Here is a 25,342-nt window from a genome sequence, read left to right as displayed (position 1 = left end):
CTTTCACACTTTTGACTTTCTTTATTCATCCAAATAGCAAACTCATCACCACTCAACCTGACCAACTCGGCTATGTCCCCGTGCTGCAGTTCTCTGTCTTATCTAGATCATTTGCAATTGAATGGAATAGATCCCTTTTGGACAAAGTGGATTCACCTGCTGCTGCAGTGACCACAGGTGTGATAACATCTAGAATTGGCATCTGGTGCGATCTCTCCGCTTCCACTCCAAAGAAAGTTACCTGTTTATTCCTATCATGCATTGGTTTTTGGGGTTTTCTTTGAGTAATGATGATCTCTTTAGTAGTCTGTTGGCGCCCTCTCCTGGAGGAATAGTTTGCTTGCTCTTGGACATTCTAAAAGAGAGGTCATGATAGACATTGAGCTTCTGAGCTCAATTGGGGACAGTCATGGGTGATGAATGTTTGCAACCTACTGCGAAGCCTCATACCGCAATATAAGGAACGTCAAATACTAAGAAAGGGCGGCCTATGAAAGAATTACTACTTTCAATAAGTACACTTAAACGGCTAATTGGGAATAGAAAAACTGTAAAAAGCCCTCTGAGAAAGCCCCCCTCTAACCTTTGATAGTAAGCTTTTCTGTAGTCTGCCTGTTGATGTATTTTCCGTTTGAACTGTGCACAACATGAAGAGACGGAACACTGGCGGCTTGTCACAATGCCCCCCGATGACATCACAATAGCGCTGCTGCCTAGAAAACAAGCTGCGCAGAAGAAGTTGTTCTTTGGGTGGGAGGGTGGGCTAGTGGAAGGAGGGGGCAATCTCTTTTTTTCCCGGGTGGTAGGGGGATGACAGGAGAAGGGAAGCGGGTGGTGAGAAAGGTACAGAGGGCAGGGTTTGGGGGCTGGGAAGGAAAGGGAAAAGATTAGGGTTTGGGGATGATGAAAGGGCTTTCTACGGGTAAGGATGGCAAAGGGTGGCAGTGACGGAAAGTCAGGCAACCTGTCCTGTCCGTCTTTTTGTATCGTGAATTGGAAAGACTGCAAGGGGGAGGGGAGTTGCTTGCGCCCTAAAGGAGGAGTTATTCAGATTCATTGCAGTGGGCGGCGGCTGCAAAACGCACCATTCTTCTTGTTTTGGCTCTGCAAAGCAGCCTTTTCAAGGGTTGGCTTGGGTGACAAAATGTCTTGTGTAGGCGTGGGTTTGTCTCCCTCTCGCTCTCTCTCCCTAAGATGTGTCCGGCATAGGCCAGGGTGCCACTCGAGGCCCAAACCAATTCTGGTTATCGCTTCTCGGCCTTTTGGCTAAGATCAAGTGTAGTATCTGTTCTTATCAGTTTAATATCTGATACGTCCCCTATCTGGGGACCATATATTAAATGGATTTTTAGAACAGGGAGATGGAAAAAGAGCTTGCTCTGTCCACTCCACGCATTGACCTGGTATTGCAGTACCTCCAGGAACGGTGCACCCCTTCTTAACCCAGTTTCCAAAAGCAGAACTCAATTCACCTGATTCATATTAGCCCGATTTAATGAATTGGAAGAAAGCATACGTCTTCATATGCACCTCAATTTGGCCCATTCACTTTTCACACTTCCTCCTTTTGTTTTTTATCTTTCACACTTTTGACTTTCTTTATTCATCCAAATAGCAAACTCATCACCACTCAACCTGACCAACTCGGCTATGTCCCCGTGCTGCAGTTCTCTGTCTTATCTAGATCATTTGCAATTGAATGGAATAGATCCCTTTTGGACAAAGTGGATTCACCTGCTGCTGCAGTGACCACAGGTGTGATAACATCTAGAATTGGCATCTGGTGCGATCTCTCCGCTTCCACTCCAAAGAAAGTTACCTGTTTATTCCTATCATGCATTGGTTTTTGGGGTTTTCTTTGAGTAATGATGATCTCTTTAGTAGTCTGTTGGCGCCCTCTCCTGGAGGAATAGTTTGCTTGCTCTTGGACATTCTAAAAGAGAGGTCATGATAGACATTGAGCTTCTGAGCTCAATTGGGGACAGTCATGGGTGATGAATGTTTGCAACCTACTGCGAAGCCTCATACCGCAATATAAGGAACGTCAAATACTAAGAAAGGGCGGCCTATGAAAGAATTACTACTTTCAATAAGTACACTTAAACGGCTAATTGGGAATAGAAAAACTGTAAAAAGCCCTCTGAGAAAGCCCCCCTCTAACCTTTGATAGTAAGCTTTTCTGTAGTCTGCCTGTTGATGTATTTTCCGTTTGAACTGTGCACAACATGAAGAGACGGAACACTGGCGGCTTGTCACAATGCCCCCCGATGACATCACAATAGCGCTGCTGCCTAGAAAACAAGCTGCGCAGAAGAAGTTGTTCTTTGGGTGGGAGGGTGGGCTAGTGGAAGGAGGGGGCAATCTCTTTTTTTCCCGGGTGGTAGGGGGATGACAGGAGAAGGGAAGCGGGTGGTGAGAAAGGTACAGAGGGCAGGGTTTGGGGGCTGGGAAGGAAAGGGAAAAGATTAGGGTTTGGGGATGATGAAAGGGCTTTCTACGGGTAAGGATGGCAAAGGGTGGCAGTGACGGAAAGTCAGGCAACCTGTCCTGTCCGTCTTTTTGTATCGTGAATTGGAAAGACTGCAAGGGGGAGGGGAGTTGCTTGCGCCCTAAAGGAGGAGTTATTCAGATTCATTGCAGTGGGCGGCGGCTGCAAAACGCACCATTCTTCTTGTTTTGGCTCTGCAAAGCAGCCTTTTCAAGGGTTGGCTTGGGTGACAAAATGTCTTGTGTAGGCGTGGGTTTGTCTCCCTCTCGCTCTCTCTCCCTAAGATGTGTCCGGCATAGGCCAGGGTGCCACTCGAGGCCCAAACCAATTCTGGTTATCGCTTCTCGGCCTTTTGGCTAAGATCAAGTGTAGTATCTGTTCTTATCAGTTTAATATCTGATACGTCCCCTATCTGGGGACCATATATTAAATGGATTTTTAGAACAGGGAGATGGAAAAAGAGCTTGCTCTGTCCACTCCACGCATTGACCTGGTATTGCAGTACCTCCAGGAACGGTGCACCCCTTCTTAACCCAGTTTCCAAAAGCAGAACTCAATTCACCTGATTCATATTAGCCCGATTTAATGAATTGGAAGAAAGCATACGTCTTCATATGCACCTCAATTTGGCCCATTCACTTTTCACACTTCCTCCTTTTGTTTTTTATCTTTCACACTTTTGACTTTCTTTATTCATCCAAATAGCAAACTCATCACCACTCAACCTGACCAACTCGGCTATGTCCCCGTGCTGCAGTTCTCTGTCTTATCTAGATCATTTGCAATTGAATGGAATAGATCCCTTTTGGACAAAGTGGATTCACCTGCTGCTGCAGTGACCACAGGTGTGATAACATCTAGAATTGGCATCTGGTGCGATCTCTCCGCTTCCACTCCAAAGAAAGTTACCTGTTTATTCCTATCATGCATTGGTTTTTGGGGTTTTCTTTGAGTAATGATGATCTCTTTAGTAGTCTGTTGGCGCCCTCTCCTGGAGGAATAGTTTGCTTGCTCTTGGACATTCTAAAAGAGAGGTCATGATAGACATTGAGCTTCTGAGCTCAATTGGGGACAGTCATGGGTGATGAATGTTTGCAACCTACTGCGAAGCCTCATACCGCAATATAAGGAACGTCAAATACTAAGAAAGGGCGGCCTATGAAAGAATTACTACTTTCAATAAGTACACTTAAACGGCTAATTGGGAATAGAAAAACTGTAAAAAGCCCTCTGAGAAAGCCCCCCTCTAACCTTTGATAGTAAGCTTTTCTGTAGTCTGCCTGTTGATGTATTTTCCGTTTGAACTGTGCACAACATGAAGAGACGGAACACTGGCGGCTTGTCACAATGCCCCCCGATGACATCACAATAGCGCTGCTGCCTAGAAAACAAGCTGCGCAGAAGAAGTTGTTCTTTGGGTGGGAGGGTGGGCTAGTGGAAGGAGGGGGCAATCTCTTTTTTTCCCGGGTGGTAGGGGGATGACAGGAGAAGGGAAGCGGGTGGTGAGAAAGGTACAGAGGGCAGGGTTTGGGGGCTGGGAAGGAAAGGGAAAAGATTAGGGTTTGGGGATGATGAAAGGGCTTTCTACGGGTAAGGATGGCAAAGGGTGGCAGTGACGGAAAGTCAGGCAACCTGTCCTGTCCGTCTTTTTGTATCGTGAATTGGAAAGACTGCAAGGGGGAGGGGAGTTGCTTGCGCCCTAAAGGAGGAGTTATTCAGATTCATTGCAGTGGGCGGCGGCTGCAAAACGCACCATTCTTCTTGTTTTGGCTCTGCAAAGCAGCCTTTTCAAGGGTTGGCTTGGGTGACAAAATGTCTTGTGTAGGCGTGGGTTTGTCTCCCTCTCGCTCTCTCTCCCTAAGATGTGTCCGGCATAGGCCAGGGTGCCACTCGAGGCCCAAACCAATTCTGGTTATCGCTTCTCGGCCTTTTGGCTAAGATCAAGTGTAGTATCTGTTCTTATCAGTTTAATATCTGATACGTCCCCTATCTGGGGACCATATATTAAATGGATTTTTAGAACAGGGAGATGGAAAAAGAGCTTGCTCTGTCCACTCCACGCATTGACCTGGTATTGCAGTACCTCCAGGAACGGTGCACCCCTTCTTAACCCAGTTTCCAAAAGCAGAACTCAATTCACCTGATTCATATTAGCCCGATTTAATGAATTGGAAGAAAGCATACGTCTTCATATGCACCTCAATTTGGCCCATTCACTTTTCACACTTCCTCCTTTTGTTTTTTATCTTTCACACTTTTGACTTTCTTTATTCATCCAAATAGCAAACTCATCACCACTCAACCTGACCAACTCGGCTATGTCCCCGTGCTGCAGTTCTCTGTCTTATCTAGATCATTTGCAATTGAATGGAATAGATCCCTTTTGGACAAAGTGGATTCACCTGTTGCTGCAGTGACCACAGGTGTGATAACATCTAGAATTGGCATCTGGTGCGATCTCTCCGCTTCCACTCCAAAGAAAGTTACCTGTTTATTCCTATCATGCATTGGTTTTTGGGGTTTTCTTTGAGTAATGATGATCTCTTTAGTAGTCTGTTGGCGCCCTCTCCTGGAGGAATAGTTTGCTTGCTCTTGGACATTCTAAAAGAGAGGTCATGATAGACATTGAGCTTCTGAGCTCAATTGGGGACAGTCATGGGTGATGAATGTTTGCAACCTACTGCGAAGCCTCATACCGCAATATAAGGAACGTCAAATACTAAGAAAGGGCGGCCTATGAAAGAATTACTACTTTCAATAAGTACACTTAAACGGCTAATTGGGAATAGAAAAACTGTAAAAAGCCCTCTGAGAAAGCCCCCCTCTAACCTTTGATAGTAAGCTTTTCTGTAGTCTGCCTGTTGATGTATTTTCCGTTTGAACTGTGCACAACATGAAGAGACGGAACACTGGCGGCTTGTCACAATGCCCCCCGATGACATCACAATAGCGCTGCTGCCTAGAAAACAAGCTGCGCAGAAGAAGTTGTTCTTTGGGTGGGAGGGTGGGCTAGTGGAAGGAGGGGGCAATCTCTTTTTTTCCCGGGTGGTAGGGGGATGACAGGAGAAGGGAAGCGGGTGGTGAGAAAGGTACAGAGGGCAGGGTTTGGGGGCTGGGAAGGAAAGGGAAAAGATTAGGGTTTGGGGATGATGAAAGGGCTTTCTACGGGTAAGGATGGCAAAGGGTGGCAGTGACGGAAAGTCAGGCAACCTGTCCTGTCCGTCTTTTTGTATCGTGAATTGGAAAGACTGCAAGGGGGAGGGGAGTTGCTTGCGCCCTAAAGGAGGAGTTATTCAGATTCATTGCAGTGGGCGGCGGCTGCAAAACGCACCATTCTTCTTGTTTTGGCTCTGCAAAGCAGCCTTTTCAAGGGTTGGCTTGGGTGACAAAATGTCTTGTGTAGGCGTGGGTTTGTCTCCCTCTCGCTCTCTCTCCCTAAGATGTGTCCGGCATAGGCCAGGGTGCCACTCGAGGCCCAAACCAATTCTGGTTATCGCTTCTCGGCCTTTTGGCTAAGATCAAGTGTAGTATCTGTTCTTATCAGTTTAATATCTGATACGTCCCCTATCTGGGGACCATATATTAAATGGATTTTTAGAACAGGGAGATGGAAAAAGAGCTTGCTCTGTCCACTCCACGCATTGACCTGGTATTGCAGTACCTCCAGGAACGGTGCACCCCTTCTTAACCCAGTTTCCAAAAGCAGAACTCAATTCACCTGATTCATATTAGCCCGATTTAATGAATTGGAAGAAAGCATACGTCTTCATATGCACCTCAATTTGGCCCATTCACTTTTCACACTTCCTCCTTTTGTTTTTTATCTTTCACACTTTTGACTTTCTTTATTCATCCAAATAGCAAACTCATCACCACTCAACCTGACCAACTCGGCTATGTCCCCGTGCTGCAGTTCTCTGTCTTATCTAGATCATTTGCAATTGAATGGAATAGATCCCTTTTGGACAAAGTGGATTCACCTGCTGCTGCAGTGACCACAGGTGTGATAACATCTAGAATTGGCATCTGGTGCGATCTCTCCGCTTCCACTCCAAAGAAAGTTACCTGTTTATTCCTATCATGCATTGGTTTTTGGGGTTTTCTTTGAGTAATGATGATCTCTTTAGTAGTCTGTTGGCGCCCTCTCCTGGAGGAATAGTTTGCTTGCTCTTGGACATTCTAAAAGAGAGGTCATGATAGACATTGAGCTTCTGAGCTCAATTGGGGACAGTCATGGGTGATGAATGTTTGCAACCTACTGCGAAGCCTCATACCGCAATATAAGGAACGTCAAATACTAAGAAAGGGCGGCCTATGAAAGAATTACTACTTTCAATAAGTACACTTAAACGGCTAATTGGGAATAGAAAAACTGTAAAAAGCCCTCTGAGAAAGCCCCCCTCTAACCTTTGATAGTAAGCTTTTCTGTAGTCTGCCTGTTGATGTATTTTCCGTTTGAACTGTGCACAACATGAAGAGACGGAACACTGGCGGCTTGTCACAATGCCCCCCGATGACATCACAATAGCGCTGCTGCCTAGAAAACAAGCTGCGCAGAAGAAGTTGTTCTTTGGGTGGGAGGGTGGGCTAGTGGAAGGAGGGGGCAATCTCTTTTTTTCCCGGGTGGTAGGGGGATGACAGGAGAAGGGAAGCGGGTGGTGAGAAAGGTACAGAGGGCAGGGTTTGGGGGCTGGGAAGGAAAGGGAAAAGATTAGGGTTTGGGGATGATGAAAGGGCTTTCTACGGGTAAGGATGGCAAAGGGTGGCAGTGACGGAAAGTCAGGCAACCTGTCCTGTCCGTCTTTTTGTATCGTGAATTGGAAAGACTGCAAGGGGGAGGGGAGTTGCTTGCGCCCTAAAGGAGGAGTTATTCAGATTCATTGCAGTGGGCGGCGGCTGCAAAACGCACCATTCTTCTTGTTTTGGCTCTGCAAAGCAGCCTTTTCAAGGGTTGGCTTGGGTGACAAAATGTCTTGTGTAGGCGTGGGTTTGTCTCCCTCTCGCTCTCTCTCCCTAAGATGTGTCCGGCATAGGCCAGGGTGCCACTCGAGGCCCAAACCAATTCTGGTTATCGCTTCTCGGCCTTTTGGCTAAGATCAAGTGTAGTATCTGTTCTTATCGCTTCTCGGCCTTTTGGCTAAGATCAAGTGTAGTATCTGTGAGGCTCGGCAGATGCAATGCACACTGGAAGGTTGCGCTTGCTAGTACTCTTGATGTATAGTATATTCATCTAGAGAAAAACATGGCCCTACCAGGATCGAGGCTATTAGACTGAGTAAGTGTGGGGGCTATGGTGCAATGTGCCCCAGGACTGACGACCCTGGAGTGAGTCTGAGCTTGCTGGCTTGGGACCCCGGCGAGCCTTGGGCTCTGTAGCACACCGTACCTTGCCCTTTCATACTTTCTGAGCATATTGCTCTATCCCGGCCTTCTGGCTAGGAAGGGAAATTTTTATAATCATGGTCGGAGGTCCGTTCAGCTTTGGGCTGAGAAACCAACATCCGGTTGGAGGTCCGGGTCAGCTTCGGCTGAGAAACCAACACCCGGTTGGAGGTCTGGGTCAGCTTCGGCTGAGAAACCAACACCCGGTTGGAGGTCCGGGTCAGCTTCGGCTGAGAAACCAACACCGGTTGACGGTCCGGGCAGTTTCGGCTGCGAAACCAACAACTAGTAGCTCTCTACTCCACTTGGGTAAGATGCCTGGGTGGACGCTGGGAGCAACGACAAGGCTCAACCAGGCTTCGGCTTGGGGGAGCACCGAAGATCCCTGACCCTTGCTGTGGCCTTCTGGCTCGGAGGGACGGGGTTGATTTTTGGGGACCCTCTCCTCACGGAGGGGTCCACACGAATCCTAGCCTTTGCACTGTTTTTGGTGTGACTTCGGTCATGCATTTTTTGCGGTGCTTTGGAAAGCTTCATTAAATCAAAATCTGTTCTTATCAGTTTAATATCTGATACGTCCCCTATCTGGGGACCATATATTAAATGGATTTTTAGAACAGGGAGATGGAAAAAGAGCTTGCTCTGTCCACTCCACGCATTGACCTGGTATTGCAGTACCTCCAGGAACGGTGCACCCCTTCTTAACCCAGTTTCCAAAAGCAGAACTCAATTCACCTGATTCATATTAGCCCGATTTAATGAATTGGAAGAAAGCATACGTCTTCATATGCACCTCAATTTGGCCCATTCACTTTTCACACTTCCTCCTTTTGTTTTTTATCTTTCACACTTTTTACTTTCTTTATTCATCCAAATAGCAAACTCATCACCACTCAACCTGACCAACTCGGCTATGTCCCCGTGCTGCAGTTCTCTGTCTTATCTAGATCATTTGCAATTGAATGGAATAGATCCCTTTTGGACAAAGTGGATTCACCTGCTGCTGCAGTGACCACAGGTGTGATAACATCTAGAATTGGCATCTGGTGCGATCTCTCCGCTTCCACTCCAAAGAAAGTTACCTGTTTATTCCTATCATGCATTGGTTTTTGGGGTTTTCTTTGAGTAATGATGATCTCTTTAGTAGTCTGTTGGCGCCCTCTCCTGGAGGAATAGTTTGCTTGCTCTTGGACATTCTAAAAGAGAGGTCATGATAGACATTGAGCTTCTGAGCTCAATTGGGGACAGTCATGGGTGATGAATGTTTGCAACCTACTGCGAAGCCTCATACCGCAATATAAGGAACGTCAAATACTAAGAAAGGGCGGCCTATGAAAGAATTACTACTTTCAATAAGTACACTTAAACGGCTAATTGGGAATAGAAAAACTGTAAAAAGCCCTCTGAGAAAGCCCCCCTCTAACCTTTGATAGTAAGCTTTTCTGTAGTCTGCCTGTTGATGTATTTTCCGTTTGAACTGTGCACAACATGAAGAGACGGAACACTGGCGGCTTGTCACAATGCCCCCCGATGACATCACAATAGCGCTGCTGCCTAGAAAACAAGCTGCGCAGAAGAAGTTGTTCTTTGGGTGGGAGGGTGGGCTAGTGGAAGGAGGGGGCAATCTCTTTTTTTCCCGGGTGGTAGGGGGATGACAGGAGAAGGGAAGCGGGTGGTGAGAAAGGTACAGAGGGCAGGGTTTGGGGGCTGGGAAGGAAAGGGAAAAGATTAGGGTTTGGGGATGATGAAAGGGCTTTCTACGGGTAAGGATGGCAAAGGGTGGCAGTGACGGAAAGTCAGGCAACCTGTCCTGTCCGTCTTTTTGTATCGTGAATTGGAAAGACTGCAAGGGGGAGGGGAGTTGCTTGCGCCCTAAAGGAGGAGTTATTCAGATTCATTGCAGTGGGCGGCGGCTGCAAAACGCACCATTCTTCTTGTTTTGGCTCTGCAAAGCAGCCTTTTCAAGGGTTGGCTTGGGTGACAAAATGTCTTGTGTAGGCGTGGGTTTGTCTCCCTCTCGCTCTCTCTCCCTAAGATGTGTCCGGCATAGGCCAGGGTGCCACTCGAGGCCCAAACCAATTCTGGTTATCGCTTCTCGGCCTTTTGGCTAAGATCAAGTGTAGTATCTGTTCTTATCAGTTTAATATCTGATACGTCCCCTATCTGGGGACCATATATTAAATGGATTTTTAGAACAGGGAGATGGAAAAAGAGCTTGCTCTGTCCACTCCACGCATTGACCTGGTATTGCAGTACCTCCAGGAACGGTGCACCCCTTCTTAACCCAGTTTCCAAAAGCAGAACTCAATTCACCTGATTCATATTAGCCCGATTTAATGAATTGGAAGAAAGCATACGTCTTCATATGCACCTCAATTTGGCCCATTCACTTTTCACACTTCCTCCTTTTGTTTTTTATCTTTCACACTTTTGACTTTCTTTATTCATCCAAATAGCAAACTCATCACCACTCAACCTGACCAACTCGGCTATGTCCCCGTGCTGCAGTTCTCTGTCTTATCTAGATCATTTGCAATTGAATGGAATAGATCCCTTTTGGACAAAGTGGATTCACCTGCTGCTGCAGTGACCACAGGTGTGATAACATCTAGAATTGGCATCTGGTGCGATCTCTCCGCTTCCACTCCAAAGAAAGTTACCTGTTTATTCCTATCATGCATTGGTTTTTGGGGTTTTCTTTGAGTAATGATGATCTCTTTAGTAGTCTGTTGGCGCCCTCTCCTGGAGGAATAGTTTGCTTGCTCTTGGACATTCTAAAAGAGAGGTCATGATAGACATTGAGCTTCTGAGCTCAATTGGGGACAGTCATGGGTGATGAATGTTTGCAACCTACTGCGAAGCCTCATACCGCAATATAAGGAACGTCAAATACTAAGAAAGGGCGGCCTATGAAAGAATTACTACTTTCAATAAGTACACTTAAACGGCTAATTGGGAATAGAAAAACTGTAAAAAGCCCTCTGAGAAAGCCCCCCTCTAACCTTTGATAGTAAGCTTTTCTGTAGTCTGCCTGTTGATGTATTTTCCGTTTGAACTGTGCACAACATGAAGAGACGGAACACTGGCGGCTTGTCACAATGCCCCCCGATGACATCACAATAGCGCTGCTGCCTAGAAAACAAGCTGCGCAGAAGAAGTTGTTCTTTGGGTGGGAGGGTGGGCTAGTGGAAGGAGGGGGCAATCTCTTTTTTTCCCGGGTGGTAGGGGGATGACAGGAGAAGGGAAGCGGGTGGTGAGAAAGGTACAGAGGGCAGGGTTTGGGGGCTGGGAAGGAAAGGGAAAAGATTAGGGTTTGGGGATGATGAAAGGGCTTTCTACGGGTAAGGATGGCAAAGGGTGGCAGTGACGGAAAGTCAGGCAACCTGTCCTGTCCGTCTTTTTGTATCGTGAATTGGAAAGACTGCAAGGGGGAGGGGAGTTGCTTGCGCCCTAAAGGAGGAGTTATTCAGATTCATTGCAGTGGGCGGCGGCTGCAAAACGCACCATTCTTCTTGTTTTGGCTCTGCAAAGCAGCCTTTTCAAGGGTTGGCTTGGGTGACAAAATGTCTTGTGTAGGCGTGGGTTTGTCTCCCTCTCGCTCTCTCTCCCTAAGATGTGTCCGGCATAGGCCAGGGTGCCACTCGAGGCCCAAACCAATTCTGGTTATCGCTTCTCGGCCTTTTGGCTAAGATCAAGTGTAGTATCTGTTCTTATCAGTTTAATATCTGATACGTCCCCTATCTGGGGACCATATATTAAATGGATTTTTAGAACAGGGAGATGGAAAAAGAGCTTGCTCTGTCCACTCCACGCATTGACCTGGTATTGCAGTACCTCCAGGAACGGTGCACCCCTTCTTAACCCAGTTTCCAAAAGCAGAACTCAATTCACCTGATTCATATTAGCCCGATTTAATGAATTGGAAGAAAGCATACGTCTTCATATGCACCTCAATTTGGCCCATTCACTTTTCACACTTCCTCCTTTTGTTTTTTATCTTTCACACTTTTGACTTTCTTTATTCATCCAAATAGCAAACTCATCACCACTCAACCTGACCAACTCGGCTATGTCCCCGTGCTGCAGTTCTCTGTCTTATCTAGATCATTTGCAATTGAATGGAATAGATCCCTTTTGGACAAAGTGGATTCACCTGCTGCTGCAGTGACCACAGGTGTGATAACATCTAGAATTGGCATCTGGTGCGATCTCTCCGCTTCCACTCCAAAGAAAGTTACCTGTTTATTCCTATCATGCATTGGTTTTTGGGGTTTTCTTTGAGTAATGATGATCTCTTTAGTAGTCTGTTGGCGCCCTCTCCTGGAGGAATAGTTTGCTTGCTCTTGGACATTCTAAAAGAGAGGTCATGATAGACATTGAGCTTCTGAGCTCAATTGGGGACAGTCATGGGTGATGAATGTTTGCAACCTACTGCGAAGCCTCATACCGCAATATAAGGAACGTCAAATACTAAGAAAGGGCGGCCTATGAAAGAATTACTACTTTCAATAAGTACACTTAAACGGCTAATTGGGAATAGAAAAACTGTAAAAAGCCCTCTGAGAAAGCCCCCCTCTAACCTTTGATAGTAAGCTTTTCTGTAGTCTGCCTGTTGATGTATTTTCCGTTTGAACTGTGCACAACATGAAGAGACGGAACACTGGCGGCTTGTCACAATGCCCCCCGATGACATCACAATAGCGCTGCTGCCTAGAAAACAAGCTGCGCAGAAGAAGTTGTTCTTTGGGTGGGAGGGTGGGCTAGTGGAAGGAGGGGGCAATCTCTTTTTTTCCCGGGTGGTAGGGGGATGACAGGAGAAGGGAAGCGGGTGGTGAGAAAGGTACAGAGGGCAGGGTTTGGGGGCTGGGAAGGAAAGGGAAAAGATTAGGGTTTGGGGATGATGAAAGGGCTTTCTACGGGTAAGGATGGCAAAGGGTGGCAGTGACGGAAAGTCAGGCAACCTGTCCTGTCCGTCTTTTTGTATCGTGAATTGGAAAGACTGCAAGGGGGAGGGGAGTTGCTTGCGCCCTAAAGGAGGAGTTATTCAGATTCATTGCAGTGGGCGGCGGCTGCAAAACGCACCATTCTTCTTGTTTTGGCTCTGCAAAGCAGCCTTTTCAAGGGTTGGCTTGGGTGACAAAATGTCTTGTGTAGGCGTGGGTTTGTCTCCCTCTCGCTCTCTCTCCCTAAGATGTGTCCGGCATAGGCCAGGGTGCCACTCGAGGCCCAAACCAATTCTGGTTATCGCTTCTCGGCCTTTTGGCTAAGATCAAGTGTAGTATCTGTTCTTATCAGTTTAATATCTGATACGTCCCCTATCTGGGGACCATATATTAAATGGATTTTTAGAACAGGGAGATGGAAAAAGAGCTTGCTCTGTCCACTCCACGCATTGACCTGGTATTGCAGTACCTCCAGGAACGGTGCACCCCTTCTTAACCCAGTTTCCAAAAGCAGAACTCAATTCACCTGATTCATATTAGCCCGATTTAATGAATTGGAAGAAAGCATACGTCTTCATATGCACCTCAATTTGGCCCATTCACTTTTCACACTTCCTCCTTTTGTTTTTTATCTTTCACACTTTTGACTTTCTTTATTCATCCAAATAGCAAACTCATCACCACTCAACCTGACCAACTCGGCTATGTCCCCGTGCTGCAGTTCTCTGTCTTATCTAGATCATTTGCAATTGAATGGAATAGATCCCTTTTGGACAAAGTGGATTCACCTGCTGCTGCAGTGACCACAGGTGTGATAACATCTAGAATTGGCATCTGGTGCGATCTCTCCGCTTCCACTCCAAAGAAAGTTACCTGTTTATTCCTATCATGCATTGGTTTTTGGGGTTTTCTTTGAGTAATGATGATCTCTTTAGTAGTCTGTTGGCGCCCTCTCCTGGAGGAATAGTTTGCTTGCTCTTGGACATTCTAAAAGAGAGGTCATGATAGACATTGAGCTTCTGAGCTCAATTGGGGACAGTCATGGGTGATGAATGTTTGCAACCTACTGCGAAGCCTCATACCGCAATATAAGGAACGTCAAATACTAAGAAAGGGCGGCCTATGAAAGAATTACTACTTTCAATAAGTACACTTAAACGGCTAATTGGGAATAGAAAAACTGTAAAAAGCCCTCTGAGAAAGCCCCCCTCTAACCTTTGATAGTAAGCTTTTCTGTAGTCTGCCTGTTGATGTATTTTCCGTTTGAACTGTGCACAACATGAAGAGACGGAACACTGGCGGCTTGTCACAATGCCCCCCGATGACATCACAATAGCGCTGCTGCCTAGAAAACAAGCTGCGCAGAAGAAGTTGTTCTTTGGGTGGGAGGGTGGGCTAGTGGAAGGAGGGGGCAATCTCTTTTTTTCCCGGGTGGTAGGGGGATGACAGGAGAAGGGAAGCGGGTGGTGAGAAAGGTACAGAGGGCAGGGTTTGGGGGCTGGGAAGGAAAGGGAAAAGATTAGGGTTTGGGGATGATGAAAGGGCTTTCTACGGGTAAGGATGGCAAAGGGTGGCAGTGACGGAAAGTCAGGCAACCTGTCCTGTCCGTCTTTTTGTATCGTGAATTGGAAAGACTGCAAGGGGGAGGGGAGTTGCTTGCGCCCTAAAGGAGGAGTTATTCAGATTCATTGCAGTGGGCGGCGGCTGCAAAACGCACCATTCTTCTTGTTTTGGCTCTGCAAAGCAGCCTTTTCAAGGGTTGGCTTGGGTGACAAAATGTCTTGTGTAGGCGTGGGTTTGTCTCCCTCTCGCTCTCTCTCCCTAAGATGTGTCCGGCATAGGCCAGGGTGCCACTCGAGGCCCAAACCAATTCTGGTTATCGCTTCTCGGCCTTTTGGCTAAGATCAAGTGTAGTATCTGTTCTTATCAGTTTAATATCTGATACGTCCCCTATCTGGGGACCATATATTAAATGGATTTTTAGAACAGGGAGATGGAAAAAGAGCTTGCTCTGTCCACTCCACGCATTGACCTGGTATTGCAGTACCTCCAGGAACGGTGCACCCCTTCTTAACCCAGTTTCCAAAAGCAGAACTCAATTCACCTGATTCATATTAGCCCGATTTAATGAATTGGAAGAAAGCATACGTCTTCATATGCACCTCAATTTGGCCCATTCACTTTTCACACTTCCTCCTTTTGTTTTTTATCTTTCACACTTTTGACTTTCTTTATTCATCCAAATAGCAAACTCATCACCACTCAACCTGACCAACTCGGCTATGTCCCCGTGCTGCAGTTCTCTGTCTTATCTAGATCATTTGCAATTGAATGGAATAGATCCCTTTTGGACAAAGTGGATTCACCTGCTGCTGCAGTGACCACAGGTGTGATAACATCTAGAATTGGCATCTGGTGCGATCTCTCCGCTTCCACTCCAAAGAAAGTTACCTGTTTATTCCTATCATGCATTGGTTTTTGGGGTTTTCTTTGAGTAATGATGATCTCTTTAGTAGTCTGTTGGCGCCCTCTCCTGGAGGAATAGTTTGCTTGCTCTTGGACATTCTAAAAGAGAGGTCATGATAGACATTGAGCTTCTGAGCTCAATTGGGGACAGTCATGGGTGATGAATGTTTGCAACCTACTGCGAAGCCTCATACCGCAATATAAGGAACGTCAAATACTAAGAAAGGGCGGCCTATGAAAGAATTACTACTTTCAATAAGTACACTTAAACGGCTAATTGGGAATAGAAAAACTGTAAAAAGCCCTCTGAGAAAGCCCCCCTCTAACCTTTGATAGTAAGCTTTTCTGTAGTCTGCCTGTTGATGTATTTTCCGTTTGAACTGTGCACAACATGAAGAGACGGAACACTGGCGGCTTGTCACAATGCCCCCCGATGACATCACAATAGCGCTGCTGCCTAGAAAACAAGCTGCGCAGAAGAAGTTGTTCTTTGGGTGGGAGGGTGGGCTAGTGGAAGGAGGGGGCAATCTCTTTTTTTCCCGGGTGGTAGGGGGATGACAGGAGAAGGGAAGCGGGTGGTGAGAAAGGTACAGAGGGCAGGGTTTGGGGGCTGGGAAGGAAAGGGAAAAGATTAGGGTTTGGGGATGATGAAAGGGCTTTCTACGGGTAAGGATGGCAAAGGGTGGCAGTGACGGAAAGTCAGGCAACCTGTCCTGTCCGTCTTTTTGTATCGTGAATTGGAAAGACTGCAAGGGGGAGGGGAGTTGCTTGCGCCCTAAAGGAGGAGTTATTCAGATTCATTGCAGTGGGCGGCGGCTGCAAAACGCACCATTCTTCTTGTTTTGGCTCTGCAAAGCAGCCTTTTCAAGGGTTGGCTTGGGTGACAAAATGTCTTGTGTAGGCGTGGGTTTGTCTCCCTCTCGCTCTCTCTCCCTAAGATGTGTCCGGCATAGGCCAGGGTGCCACTCGAGGCCCAAACCAATTCTGGTTATCGCTTCTCGGCCTTTTGGCTAAGATCAAGTGTAGTATCTGTTCTTATCAGTTTAATATCTGATACGTCCCCTATCTGGGGACCATATATTAAATGGATTTTTAGAACAGGGAGATGGAAAAAGAGCTTGCTCTGTCCACTCCACGCATTGACCTGGTATTGCAGTACCTCCAGGAACGGTGCACCCCTTCTTAACCCAGTTTCCAAAAGCAGAACTCAATTCACCTGATTCATATTAGCCCGATTTAATGAATTGGAAGAAAGCATACGTCTTCATATGCACCTCAATTTGGCCCATTCACTTTTCACACTTCCTCCTTTTGTTTTTTATCTTTCACACTTTTGACTTTCTTTATTCATCCAAATAGCAAACTCATCACCACTCAACCTGACCAACTCGGCTATGTCCCCGTGCTGCAGTTCTCTGTCTTATCTAGATCATTTGCAATTGAATGGAATAGATCCCTTTTGGACAAAGTGGATTCACCTGCTGCTGCAGTGACCACAGGTGTGATAACATCTAGAATTGGCATCTGGTGCGATCTCTCCGCTTCCACTCCAAAGAAAGTTACCTGTTTATTCCTATCATGCATTGGTTTTTGGGGTTTTCTTTGAGTAATGATGATCTCTTTAGTAGTCTGTTGGCGCCCTCTCCTGGAGGAATAGTTTGCTTGCTCTTGGACATTCTAAAAGAGAGGTCATGATAGACATTGAGCTTCTGAGCTCAATTGGGGACAGTCATGGGTGATGAATGTTTGCAACCTACTGCGAAGCCTCATACCGCAATATAAGGAACGTCAAATACTAAGAAAGGGCGGCCTATGAAAGAATTACTACTTTCAATAAGTACACTTAAACGGCTAATTGGGAATAGAAAAACTGTAAAAAGCCCTCTGAGAAAGCCCCCCTCTAACCTTTGATAGTAAGCTTTTCTGTAGTCTGCCTGTTGATGTATTTTCCGTTTGAACTGTGCACAACATGAAGAGACGGAACACTGGCGGCTTGTCACAATGCCCCCCGATGACATCACAATAGCGCTGCTGCCTAGAAAACAAGCTGCGCAGAAGAAGTTGTTCTTTGGGTGGGAGGGTGGGCTAGTGGAAGGAGGGGGCAATCTCTTTTTTTCCCGGGTGGTAGGGGGATGACAGGAGAAGGGAAGCGGGTGGTGAGAAAGGTACAGAGGGCAGGGTTTGGGGGCTGGGAAGGAAAGGGAAAAGATTAGGGTTTGGGGATGATGAAAGGGCTTTCTACGGGTAAGGATGGCAAAGGGTGGCAGTGACGGAAAGTCAGGCAACCTGTCCTGTCCGTCTTTTTGTATCGTGAATTGGAAAGACTGCAAGGGGGAGGGGAGTTGCTTGCGCCCTAAAGGAGGAGTTATTCAGATTCATTGCAGTGGGCGGCGGCTGCAAAACGCACCATTCTTCTTGTTTTGGCTCTGCAAAGCAGCCTTTTCAAGGGTTGGCTTGGGTGACAAAATGTCTTGTGTAGGCGTGGGTTTGTCTCCCTCTCGCTCTCTCTCCCTAAGATGTGTCCGGCATAGGCCAGGGTGCCACTCGAGGCCCAAACCAATTCTGGTTATCGCTTCTCGGCCTTTTGGCTAAGATCAAGTGTAGTATCTGTGAGGCTCGGCAGATGCAATGCACACTGGAAGGTTGCGCTTGCTAGTACTCTTGATGTATAGTATATTCATCTAGAGGAAAACATGGCCCTACCAGGATCGAGGCTATTAGACTGAGTAAGTGTGGGGGCTATGGTGCAATGTGCCCCAGGACTGACGACCCTGGAGTGAGTCTGAGCTTGCTGGCTTGGGACCCCGGCGAGCCTTGGGCTCTGTAGCACACCGTACCTTGCCCTTTCATACTTTCTGAGCATATTGCTCTATCCCGGCCTTCTGGCTAGGAAGGGAAATTTTTATAATCATGGTCGGAGGTCCGTTCAGCTTTGGGCTGAGAAACCAACACCCGTTTGGAGGTCCGGGTCAGCTTCGGCTGAGAAACCAACACCCGGTTGGAGGTCTGGGTCAGCTTCGGCTGAGAAACCAACACCCGGTTGGAGGTCCGGGTCAGCTTCAGCTGAGAAACCAACACCGGTTGACGGTCCGGGCAGTTTCGGCTGCGAAACCAACAACTAGTAGCTCTCTACTCCACTTGGGTAAGATGCCTGGGTGGACGCTGGGAGCAACGACAAGGCTCAACCAGGCTTCGGCTTGGGGGAGCACCGAAGATCCCTGACCCTTGCTGTGGCCTTCTGGCTCGGAGGGACGGGGTTGATTTTTGGGGACCCTCTCCTCACGGAGGGGTCCACACGAATCCTAGCCTTTGCACTGTTTTTGGTGTGACTTCGGTCATGCATTTTTTGCGGTGCTTTGGAAAGCTTCATTAAATCAAAAATCTGTTCTTATCAGTTTAATATCTGATACGTCCCCTATCTGGGGACCATATATTAAATGGATTTTTAGAACAGGGAGATGGAAAAAGAGCTTGCTCTGTCCACTCCACGCATTGACCTGGTATTGCAGTACCTCCAGGAACGGTGCACCCCTTCTTAACCCAGTTTCCAAAAGCAGAACTCAATTCACCTGATTCATATTAGCCCGATTTAATGAATTGGAAGAAAGCATACGTCTTCATATGCACCTCAATTTGGCCCATTCACTTTTCACACTTCCTCCTTTTGTTTTTTATCTTTCACACTTTTGACTTTCTTTATTCATCCAAATAGCAAACTCATCACCACTCAACCTGACCAACTCGGCTATGTCCCCGTGCTGCAGTTCTCTGTCTTATCTAGATCATTTGCAATTGAATGGAATAGATCCCTTTTGGACAAAGTGGATTCACCTGCTGCTGCAGTGACCACAGGTGTGATAACATCTAGAATTGGCATCTGGTGCGATCTCTCCGCTTCCACTCCAAAGAAAGTTACCTGTTTATTCCTATCATGCATTGGTTTTTGGGGTTTTCTTTGAGTAATGATGATCTCTTTAGTAGTCTGTTGGCGCCCTCTCCTGGAGGAATAGTTTGCTTGCTCTTGGACATTCTAAAAGAGAGGTCATGATAGACATTGAGCTTCTGAGCTCAATTGGGGACAGTCATGGGTGATGAATGTTTGCAACCTACTGCGAAGCCTCATACCGCAATATAAGGAACGTCAAATACTAAGAAAGGGCGGCCTATGAAAGAATTACTACTTTCAATAAGTACACTTAAACGGCTAATTGGGAATAGAAAAACTGTAAAAAGCCCTCTGAGAAAGCCCCCCTCTAACCTTTGATAGTAAGCTTTTCTGTAGTCTGCCTGTTGATGTATTTTCCGTTTGAACTGTGCACAACATGAAGAGACGGAACACTGGCGGCTTGTCACAATGCCCCCCGATGACATCACAATAGCGCTGCTGCCTAGAAAACAAGCTGCGCAGAAGAAGTTGTTCTTTGGGTGGGAGGGTGGGCTAGTGGAAGGAGGGGGCAATCTCTTTTTTTCCCGGGTGGTAGGGGGATGACAGGAGAAGGGAAGCGGGTGGTGAGAAAGGTACAGAGGGCAGGGTTTGGGGGCTGGGAAGGAAAGGGAAAAGATTAGGGTTTGGGGATGATGAAAGGGCTTTCTACGGGTAAGGATGGCAAAGGGTGGCAGTGACGGAAAGTCAGGCAACCTGTCCTGTCCGTCTTTTTGTATCGTGAATTGGAAAGACTGCAAGGGGGAGGGGAGTTGCTTGCGCCCTAAAGGAGGAGTTATTCAGATTCATTGCAGTGGGCGGCGGCTGCAAAACGCACCATTCTTCTTGTTTTGGCTCTGCAAAGCAGCCTTTTCAAGGGTTGGCTTGGGTGACAAAATGTCTTGTGTAGGCGTGGGTTTGTCTCCCTCTCGCTCTCTCTCCCTAAGATGTGTCCGGCATAGGCCAGGGTGCCACTCGAGGCCCAAACCAATTCTGGTTATCGCTTCTCGGCCTTTTGGCTAAGATCAAGTGTAGTATCTGTTCTTATCAGTTTAATATCTGATACGTCCCCTATCTGGGGACCATATATTAAATGGATTTTTAGAACAGGGAGATGGAAAAAGAGCTTGCTCTGTCCACTCCACGCATTGACCTGGTATTGCAGTACCTCCAGGAACGGTGCACCCCTTCTTAACCCAGTTTCCAAAAGCAGAACTCAATTCACCTGATTCATATTAGCCCGATTTAATGAATTGGAAGAAAGCATACGTCTTCATATGCACCTCAATTTGGCCCATTCACTTTTCACACTTCCTCCTTTTGTTTTTTATCTTTCACACTTTTGACTTTCTTTATTCATCCAAATAGCAAACTCATCACCACTCAACCTGACCAACTCGGCTATGTCCCCGTGCTGCAGTTCTCTGTCTTATCTAGATCATTTGCAATTGAATGGAATAGATCCCTTTTGGACAAAGTGGATTCACCTGCTGCTGCAGTGACCACAGGTGTGATAACATCTAGAATTGGCATCTGGTGCGATCTCTCCGCTTCCACTCCAAAGAAAGTTACCTGTTTATTCCTATCATGCATTGGTTTTTGGGGTTTTCTTTGAGTAATGATGATCTCTTTAGTAGTCTGTTGGCGCCCTCTCCTGGAGGAATAGTTTGCTTGCTCTTGGACATTCTAAAAGAGAGGTCATGATAGACATTGAGCTTCTGAGCTCAATTGGGGACAGTCATGGGTGATGAATGTTTGCAACCTACTGCGAAGCCTCATACCGCAATATAAGGAACGTCAAATACTAAGAAAGGGCGGCCTATGAAAGAATTACTACTTTCAATAAGTACACTTAAACGGCTAATTGGGAATAGAAAAACTGTAAAAAGCCCTCTGAGAAAGCCCCCCTCTAACCTTTGATAGTAAGCTTTTCTGTAGTCTGCCTGTTGATGTATTTTCCGTTTGAACTGTGCACAACATGAAGAGACGGAACACTGGCGGCTTGTCACAATGCCCCCCGATGACATCACAATAGCGCTGCTGCCTAGAAAACAAGCTGCGCAGAAGAAGTTGTTCTTTGGGTGGGAGGGTGGGCTAGTGGAAGGAGGGGGCAATCTCTTTTTTTCCCGGGTGGTAGGGGGATGACAGGAGAAGGGAAGCGGGTGGTGAGAAAGGTACAGAGGGCAGGGTTTGGGGGCTGGGAAGGAAAGGGAAAAGATTAGGGTTTGGGGATGATGAAAGGGCTTTCTACGGGTAAGGATGGCAAAGGGTGGCAGTGACGGAAAGTCAGGCAACCTGTCCTGTCCGTCTTTTTGTATCGTGAATTGGAAAGACTGCAAGGGGGAGGGGAGTTGCTTGCGCCCTAAAGGAGGAGTTATTCAGATTCATTGCAGTGGGCGGCGGCTGCAAAACGCACCATTCTTCTTGTTTTGGCTCTGCAAAGCAGCCTTTTCAAGGGTTGGCTTGGGTGACAAAATGTCTTGTGTAGGCGTGGGTTTGTCTCCCTCTCGCTCTCTCTCCCTAAGATGTGTCCGGCATAGGCCAGGGTGCCACTCGAGGCCCAAACCAATTCTGGTTATCGCTTCTCGGCCTTTTGGCTAAGATCAAGTGTAGTATCTGTTCTTATCAGTTTAATATCTGATACGTCCCCTATCTGGGGACCATATATTAAATGGATTTTTAGAACAGGGAGATGGAAAAAGAGCTTGCTCTGTCCACTCCACGCATTGACCTGGTATTGCAGTACCTCCAGGAACGGTGCACCCCTTCTTAACCCAGTTTCCAAAAGCAGAACTCAATTCACCTGATTCATATTAGCCCGATTTAATGAATTGGAAGAAAGCATACGTCTTCATATGCACCTCAATTTGGCCCATTCACTTTTCACACTTCCTCCTTTTGTTTTTTATCTTTCACACTTTTGACTTTCTTTATTCATCCAAATAGCAAACTCATCACCACTCAACCTGACCAACTCGGCTATGTCCCCGTGCTGCAGTTCTCTGTCTTATCTAGATCATTTGCAATTGAATGGAATAGATCCCTTTTGGACAAAGTGGATTCACCTGCTGCTGCAGTGACCACAGGTGTGATAACATCTAGAATTGGCATCTGGTGCGATCTCTCCGCTTCCACTCCAAAGAAAGTTACCTGTTTATTCCTATCATGCATTGGTTTTTGGGGTTTTCTTTGAGTAATGATGATCTCTTTAGTAGTCTGTTGGCGCCCTCTCCTGGAGGAATAGTTTGCTTGCTCTTGGACATTCTAAAAGAGAGGTCATGATAGACATTGAGCTTCTGAGCTCAATTGGGGACAGTCATGGGTGATGAATGTTTGCAACCTACTGCGAAGCCTCATACCGCAATATAAGGAACGTCAAATACTAAGAAAGGGCGGCCTATGAAAGAATTACTACTTTCAATAAGTACACTTAAACGGCTAATTGGGAATAGAAAAACTGTAAAAAGCCCTCTGAGAAAGCCCCCCTCTAACCTTTGATAGTAAGCTTTTCTGTAGTCTGCCTGTTGATGTATTTTCCGTTTGAACTGTGCACAACATGAAGAGACGGAACACTGGCGGCTTGTCACAATGCCCCCCGATGACATCACAATAGCGCTGCTGCCTAGAAAACAAGCTGCGCAGAAGAAGTTGTTCTTTGGGTGGGAGGGTGGGCTAGTGGAAGGAGGGGGCAATCTCTTTTTTTCCCGGGTGGTAGGGGGATGACAGGAGAAGGGAAGCGGGTGGTGAGAAAGGTACAGAGGGCAGGGTTTGGGGGCTGGGAAGGAAAGGGAAAAGATTAGGGTTTGGGGATGATGAAAGGGCTTTCTACGGGTAAGGATGGCAAAGGGTGGCAGTGACGGAAAGTCAGGCAACCTGTCCTGTCCGTCTTTTTGTATCGTGAATTGGAAAGACTGCAAGGGGGAGGGGAGTTGCTTGCGCCCTAAAGGAGAGAGTTATTCAGATTCATTGCAGTGGGCGGCGGCTGCAAAACGCACCATTCTTCTTGTTTTGGCTCTGCAAAGCAGCCTTTTCAAGGGTTGGCTTGGGTGACAAAATGTCTTGTGTAGGCGTGGGTTTGTCTCCCTCTCGCTCTCTCTCCCTAAGATGTGTCCGGCATAGGCCAGGGTGCCACTCGAGGCCCAAACCAATTCTGGTTATCGCTTCTCGGCCTTTTGGCTAAGATCAAGTGTAGTATCTGTTCTTATCAGTTTAATATCTGATACGTCCCCTATCTGGGGACCATATATTAAATGGATTTTTAGAACAGGGAGATGGAAAAAGAGCTTGCTCTGTCCACTCCACGCATTGACCTGGTATTGCAGTACCTCCAGGAACGGTGCACCCCTTCTTAACCCAGTTTCCAAAAGCAGAACTCAATTCACCTGATTCATATTAGCCCGATTTAATGAATTGGAAGAAAGCATACGTCTTCATATGCACCTCAATTTGGCCCATTCACTTTTCACACTTCCTCCTTTTGTTTTTTATCTTTCACACTTTTGACTTTCTTTATTCATCCAAATAGCAAACTCATCACCACTCAACCTGACCAACTCGGCTATGTCCCCGTGCTGCAGTTCTCTGTCTTATCTAGATCATTTGCAATTGAATGGAATAGATCCCTTTTGGACAAAGTGGATTCACCTGCTGCTGCAGTGACCACAGGTGTGATAACATCTAGAATTGGCATCTGGTGCGATCTCTCCGCTTCCACTCCAAAGAAAGTTACCTGTTTATTCCTATCATGCATTGGTTTTTGGGGTTTTCTTTGAGTAATGATGATCTCTTTAGTAGTCTGTTGGCGCCCTCTCCTGGAGGAATAGTTTGCTTGCTCTTGGACATTCTAAAAGAGAGGTCATGATAGACATTGAGCTTCTGAGCTCAATTGGGGACAGTCATGGGTGATGAATGTTTGCAACCTACTGCGAAGCCTCATACCGCAATATAAGGAACGTCAAATACTAAGAAAGGGCGGCCTATGAAAGAATTACTACTTTCAATAAGTACACTTAAACGGCTAATTGGGAATAGAAAAACTGTAAAAAGCCCTCTGAGAAAGCCCCCCTCTAACCTTTGATAGTAAGCTTTTCTGTAGTCTGCCTGTTGATGTATTTTCCGTTTGAACTGTGCACAACATGAAGAGACGGAACACTGGCGGCTTGTCACAATGCCCCCCGATGACATCACAATAGCGCTGCTGCCTAGAAAACAAGCTGCGCAGAAGAAGTTGTTCTTTGGGTGGGAGGGTGGGCTAGTGGAAGGAGGGGGCAATCTCTTTTTTTCCCGGGTGGTAGGGGGATGACAGGAGAAGGGAAGCGGGTGGTGAGAAAGGTACAGAGGGCAGGGTTTGGGGGCTGGGAAGGAAAGGGAAAAGATTAGGGTTTGGGGATGATGAAAGGGCTTTCTACGGGTAAGGATGGCAAAGGGTGGCAGTGACGGAAAGTCAGGCAACCTGTCCTGTCCGTCTTTTTGTATCGTGAATTGGAAAGACTGCAAGGGGGAGGGGAGTTGCTTGCGCCCTAAAGGAGGAGTTATTCAGATTCATTGCAGTGGGCGGCGGCTGCAAAACGCACCATTCTTCTTGTTTTGGCTCTGCAAAGCAGCCTTTTCAAGGGTTGGCTTGGGTGACAAAATGTCTTGTGTAGGCGTGGGTTTGTCTCCCTCTCGCTCTCTCTCCCTAAGATGTGTCCGGCATAGGCCAGGGTGCCACTCGAGGCCCAAACCAATTCTGGTTATCGCTTCTCGGCCTTTTGGCTAAGATCAAGTGTAGTATCTGTTCTTATCAGTTTAATATCTGATACGTCCCCTATCTGGGGACCATATATTAAATGGATTTTTAGAACAGGGAGATGGAAAAAGAGCTTGCTCTGTCCACTCCACGCATTGACCTGGTATTGCAGTACCTCCAGGAACGGTGCACCCCTTCTTAACCCAGTTTCCAAAAGCAGAACTCAATTCACCTGATTCATATTAGCCCGATTTAATGAATTGGAAGAAAGCATACGTCTTCATATGCACCTCAATTTGGCCCATTCACTTTTCACACTTCCTCCTTTTGTTTTTTATCTTTCACACTTTTGACTTTCTTTATTCATCCAAATAGCAAACTCATCACCACTCAACCTGACCAACTCGGCTATG

At 46.8% G+C, this 25,342-nt stretch overlaps 15 non-coding genes and 2 pseudogenes across 15 annotated transcripts; all 17 read left to right on the top strand.

Moving 5' to 3' along the window:
- Positions 1 to 1,246: 1,246 nt before the first annotated feature.
- LOC142279598 (U2 spliceosomal RNA) lies at positions 1,247 to 1,437 on the top strand. The gene has a single exon (XR_012742193.1). It is a non-coding gene; the product is annotated as a U2 spliceosomal RNA (small nuclear RNA).
- A 1,387-nt stretch (positions 1,438 to 2,824) lies between these two features.
- On the top strand, positions 2,825 to 3,015 carry LOC142279597 (U2 spliceosomal RNA). Its single transcript, XR_012742192.1, has one exon. It is a non-coding gene; the product is annotated as a U2 spliceosomal RNA (small nuclear RNA).
- Positions 3,016 to 4,402: 1,387 nt separating this feature from the next.
- Positions 4,403 to 4,593, top strand: LOC142279596 (U2 spliceosomal RNA). Its single transcript, XR_012742191.1, has one exon. It is a non-coding gene; the product is annotated as a U2 spliceosomal RNA (small nuclear RNA).
- Positions 4,594 to 5,980: 1,387 nt separating this feature from the next.
- LOC142279595 (U2 spliceosomal RNA) lies at positions 5,981 to 6,171 on the top strand. The gene has a single exon (XR_012742190.1). It is a non-coding gene; the product is annotated as a U2 spliceosomal RNA (small nuclear RNA).
- Positions 6,172 to 7,558: 1,387 nt separating this feature from the next.
- Positions 7,559 to 7,734, top strand: LOC142279609 (U2 spliceosomal RNA; annotated as a pseudogene).
- Positions 7,735 to 8,374: 640 nt separating this feature from the next.
- Positions 8,375 to 8,570, top strand: LOC142279608 (U2 spliceosomal RNA). Its single transcript, XR_012742201.1, has one exon. It is a non-coding gene; the product is annotated as a U2 spliceosomal RNA (small nuclear RNA).
- A 1,387-nt stretch (positions 8,571 to 9,957) lies between these two features.
- LOC142279594 (U2 spliceosomal RNA) lies at positions 9,958 to 10,148 on the top strand. Its single transcript, XR_012742189.1, has one exon. It is a non-coding gene; the product is annotated as a U2 spliceosomal RNA (small nuclear RNA).
- Positions 10,149 to 11,535: 1,387 nt separating this feature from the next.
- LOC142279593 (U2 spliceosomal RNA) lies at positions 11,536 to 11,726 on the top strand. Its single transcript, XR_012742188.1, has one exon. It is a non-coding gene; the product is annotated as a U2 spliceosomal RNA (small nuclear RNA).
- A 1,387-nt stretch (positions 11,727 to 13,113) lies between these two features.
- On the top strand, positions 13,114 to 13,304 carry LOC142279592 (U2 spliceosomal RNA). The gene has a single exon (XR_012742187.1). It is a non-coding gene; the product is annotated as a U2 spliceosomal RNA (small nuclear RNA).
- A 1,387-nt stretch (positions 13,305 to 14,691) lies between these two features.
- LOC142279591 (U2 spliceosomal RNA) lies at positions 14,692 to 14,882 on the top strand. Its single transcript, XR_012742186.1, has one exon. It is a non-coding gene; the product is annotated as a U2 spliceosomal RNA (small nuclear RNA).
- Positions 14,883 to 16,269: 1,387 nt separating this feature from the next.
- On the top strand, positions 16,270 to 16,460 carry LOC142279614 (U2 spliceosomal RNA). Its single transcript, XR_012742204.1, has one exon. It is a non-coding gene; the product is annotated as a U2 spliceosomal RNA (small nuclear RNA).
- Positions 16,461 to 17,847: 1,387 nt separating this feature from the next.
- On the top strand, positions 17,848 to 17,974 carry LOC142279611 (U2 spliceosomal RNA; annotated as a pseudogene).
- Positions 17,975 to 18,620: 646 nt separating this feature from the next.
- LOC142279607 (U2 spliceosomal RNA) lies at positions 18,621 to 18,813 on the top strand. The gene has a single exon (XR_012742200.1). It is a non-coding gene; the product is annotated as a U2 spliceosomal RNA (small nuclear RNA).
- A 1,387-nt stretch (positions 18,814 to 20,200) lies between these two features.
- Positions 20,201 to 20,391, top strand: LOC142279613 (U2 spliceosomal RNA). The gene has a single exon (XR_012742203.1). It is a non-coding gene; the product is annotated as a U2 spliceosomal RNA (small nuclear RNA).
- Positions 20,392 to 21,778: 1,387 nt separating this feature from the next.
- Positions 21,779 to 21,969, top strand: LOC142279612 (U2 spliceosomal RNA). The gene has a single exon (XR_012742202.1). It is a non-coding gene; the product is annotated as a U2 spliceosomal RNA (small nuclear RNA).
- A 1,388-nt stretch (positions 21,970 to 23,357) lies between these two features.
- LOC142279602 (U2 spliceosomal RNA) lies at positions 23,358 to 23,548 on the top strand. The gene has a single exon (XR_012742196.1). It is a non-coding gene; the product is annotated as a U2 spliceosomal RNA (small nuclear RNA).
- Positions 23,549 to 24,935: 1,387 nt separating this feature from the next.
- On the top strand, positions 24,936 to 25,126 carry LOC142279590 (U2 spliceosomal RNA). The gene has a single exon (XR_012742185.1). It is a non-coding gene; the product is annotated as a U2 spliceosomal RNA (small nuclear RNA).
- The last annotated feature ends 216 nt before the right edge of the window (positions 25,127 to 25,342 follow it).

The sequence above is a fragment of the Anomaloglossus baeobatrachus genome, unplaced genomic scaffold, assembly GCF_048569485.1.
Source record: "Anomaloglossus baeobatrachus isolate aAnoBae1 unplaced genomic scaffold, aAnoBae1.hap1 Scaffold_4376, whole genome shotgun sequence".
In the NCBI taxonomy this organism is placed as follows: Eukaryota; Metazoa; Chordata; class Amphibia; order Anura; family Aromobatidae; genus Anomaloglossus; species Anomaloglossus baeobatrachus.
This window is presented reverse-complemented; position numbering and strand designations above follow the sequence as displayed.